The sequence below is a fragment of the Saccopteryx leptura genome, chromosome 4 (genome assembly GCF_036850995.1).
Source record: "Saccopteryx leptura isolate mSacLep1 chromosome 4, mSacLep1_pri_phased_curated, whole genome shotgun sequence".
Taxonomy (NCBI): domain Eukaryota; kingdom Metazoa; phylum Chordata; class Mammalia; order Chiroptera; family Emballonuridae; genus Saccopteryx; species Saccopteryx leptura.
In genome coordinates, this window is record NC_089506.1 from 191945585 (window position 1) to 191949031 (window position 3447).

The 3447-nt window shown below is 47.8% G+C and overlaps 1 non-coding gene across 1 annotated transcript; it reads right to left on the minus strand.

Annotated features, from left to right (window-relative positions):
• Nucleotides 1-600: 600 nt before the first annotated feature.
• On the minus strand, nt 601-676 carry TRNAS-AGA (transfer RNA serine (anticodon AGA)). The gene has a single exon. It is a non-coding gene; the product is annotated as a tRNA-Ser (tRNA).
• Nucleotides 677-3447: the final 2771 nt, after the last annotated feature.

The following is a 3447-nucleotide window of genomic DNA, read 5'->3' on the forward strand; positions in this document are numbered from 1 at the left end:
TCAAAAAAAGAACACATTTTTTTTTTAAAAAAAGACAAACATTTTTTAAAAATTTTTATTTATTTATTATCTATTCATTTTAGAGAGGAGAGGGAGAGACAGAGAGAGAGAGGAAAGACAGAGAGAGAGAGAAGGGGAGGAGGAGCTGGAAGCATCAACTCCCATATGTGCCTTGACCAGGCAAGCCCAGGGTTTCGAACCGGCAACCTTAGCATTTCCAGGTTGACGCTTTATCCACTGCGTCACCACAGGTCAGGCAGAACACATTATTATTTTTTTATTTTTATTTTTTTCATTTTTCTGAAGTTGGAAACAGGGAGAGACAGTCAGACAGACTCCCGCATGCGCCCAACCGGGATCCACCCGGCACGCCCACCAGGGGCGACACTCTGCCCTCCAGGGGGCGATGCTCTGCCCATCCTGGGCGTCGCCATGTTGCGACCAGAGCCACTCTAGCGCCTGGGGCAGAGGCCACAGAGCCATCCCCAGCGCCCGGGCCATCTTTGCTCCAATGGAGCCTTGGCTGCGGGAGGGGAAGAGAGAGACAGAGAGGGAAAGCGCGGCGGAGGGGTGGAGAAGCAAATGGGCGCTTCTCCTGTGTGCCCTGGCCGGGAATTGAACCCGGGTCCTCCGCACTCTAGGCCGACACTCTACCGCTGAGCCAACCGGCCAGGGCAGAACACATTATTTTTTAAAATATATTTTTATTTATTTTAGAGAGAGAGAGAGATTGAGAAAGAGAAAAAAGGGGGGGGGGAAGAACAAGAAGTATTAACCTCCGTGTCTTGACCAGGCAAGCCCAGGGTTTCAAACCAGCAACCTCAGTATTCCAGGTCGATGCTTTATCCACTGCGCCACCACAGGTCAGGCTTAAAAAAAAAACCAGGCCCTGGCTGGTTGGCTCAGTGGTAGAGCGTCGGCCTGGCGTGCAGGAGTCCCGGGTTCGATTCCCGGCCAGGGCACACAGGAGAAGCGCCCATCTGCTTCTCCACCCCCCCTCCTTCCTCTCTGTCTCTCTCTTCCCCTCCCACAGCTGAGGCTCCATTGGAGCAGAAAGATGACCAGGGTGTTGGGGATGGCTCCTTGGCCTCTGCCCCAGGCGCTAGAGTGGCTCTGGTCACAACAGAGCGACGCCCCGGATGGGCAGAGCATCGCCCCCTGGTGGGCGTGCCGGGTGGATCCCGGTCGGGCGCATGCGGGAGTCTGCCTGACTGCTTCCCCGTTTCCAGCTTCAGAAAAACTAACAAACAAACAAACTTATTTTACACCTGAACAGGTGGTGGCACAGTGGATAGAGCATCAACCTGGGATGTTGAGCCAGGTTCAAAACCCTGAAGTCGCCAGCTTGAGCGCAGACTCATCCAGCTTGGGTGTGGGGTCATTAGCTTGAGCGGGAGGTCACAGACATGACCCATGGCTGCTGGCTTGAGCCCAAAGGTCACTGGCTTGAAGCACAAGGTCGCTGGTTTGAGCAAGGGGTCACTGGTTCAGTTGGAGCCACCCCCCCCAGGCACATATAAGAAGCAATCAATGAGCAACTAAAATGCTGCAACAAGTTTATGCTTATTTCTCTCCCTTCCTGTGTTTCTCTCTCCCTCTCTCAATTAAAAAAATAAAATAAGCCTGACCTGTGGTGGCGCAGTGGATAAAGCGTCGACCTGGAATGCTGAGGTCGCCGGTTCAAAACCCTGGGCTTGCCTGGTCAAGGCACATATGGGAGTTGATGCTTTCAGCTCCTCCCCCTGTTCTCTCTCTTTCTCTCTCTCTCTCTCCCTTCTCTCTCTCCTTTCTCTCTAATAAAAAAATGAATAAATAAAATCTAAAAAAAAAATAAAAAATAAAATAAAAAAACTTATTTTATGTACTACATACAATTCCATTATCTGTAACACTCATTTGACAATTTGATAGTACATGTTAAGTTTTTAAGAAAAAGAAACAGTGCAGAACTTAGGTCCTAGTCTCACCCCAGAAACCTATAGCCCCTGAGAGAAATGAGAGGAATCATTTTAGGGAATACTTAAATGAAATTTCTTTTTTTATTTTTTAGTGAGAGGAGGGGAGGCAGACAGACTTCTGCATGTGCCCCAACCAAGATCTACCCAGCTAGCCCACTAGGGGGCAGTGCTCCATTTTTCAGCAACCGAGCCATTTTTTAGCACCAGTAACCAACTTGCTCAAACCAATCTAGCCATGGCCGCAGGAGAAGAGAGAGAGAGAGAAGAGAGAGAAGGGGAAGGGTAGAGAAGCAGATGGTCGCTTCTCCTGTGTACCCTGAGAATTGAACCTGGGACATCCACACACTGGGCCAACGCTCTACCACTGAGCCAACCGAGCAGGGCCAAAATGAAATTCTTTTTTTTTACAGAGGCAGAGATAGATAGACAGGGACAGACAGACAGGAATGGAGAGAGATGAGAAGCATCAATCATTAGTTTTTCGTTGCGCGTTGCGACTTCTTAGTTGTTCATTGATTGCTTTCTCATATGTGCCTTGACCACGGGCCTTCAGCAGACCGAGTAACCCCTCGCTGGAGCCAGCAACCTTGGGTCCAAGGTGGTGAGCTTTTTTGCTCAAGCCAGATGAGCCCGCGCTCAAGCTGGCGACCTCGGGGTCTCGAACCTGGGTCCTTCTGCATCCCAGTCCGATGCTCTATCCACTGCGCCACCACCTGGTCAGGCCAAAATGAAATTCTTGAACGTACTGAATGTAGAATTCTTTTGACCCATGACTATTGTTTTCCTTAGGAACCAGGAGCAAAAAGGAACTCAAAGACAAAGCAAATTTGTGATTCCAGTGCCAAGGGGGAGGGGCAAATGGGAAGCAAAATGTTCAGTAGGTACTGGTTTTCATTTAAGGTAATGAAAAGTTTGGAAGTAGAGAGCAATGGTGATTGTACAATATTGTGTATATCCTTAGTATCATTGAACTGTCCAGTTTAAAAGAGTTACCATGATAAATTTTATGTTATATATATATTTTGCCATAATAAAAAAAGTAGAACAAACCAGAAAAAGAACTCATGAATGCCTCCTAAGGACCTAGAGCTATGGAAAAGATATCAATTAGTTGCATTCAGTGTACACAGGAAGAGACATATAGTTCAAACGATTTGACAACTTCAAAGAGCATCTGCAAGTCATTTTCATCAGAAAGTCACTCTGTAGGAGAAAGAAAATGGGCACAGCTCAGCCCACAGTGACTTCGCAAGCACTCAGCCACCCCCCCATAACCTTCAACAATGAAACACTCAGGCCTGGCCAGGTGGCTAGGTAGATAAAGTGTATTCCTGGTGCGGGTTCCATCCCCAGTCAGGGGATGTACAAGAAGCAATCATAAAGTATACAACAAAATGGAACTAAGTGGAACAATGAGATGATGCTTCTCCCTCTCCCTCAATGGAATAAAAAAAGAAAAAAAGAATGAAGCACTCAGATACCAACAAGA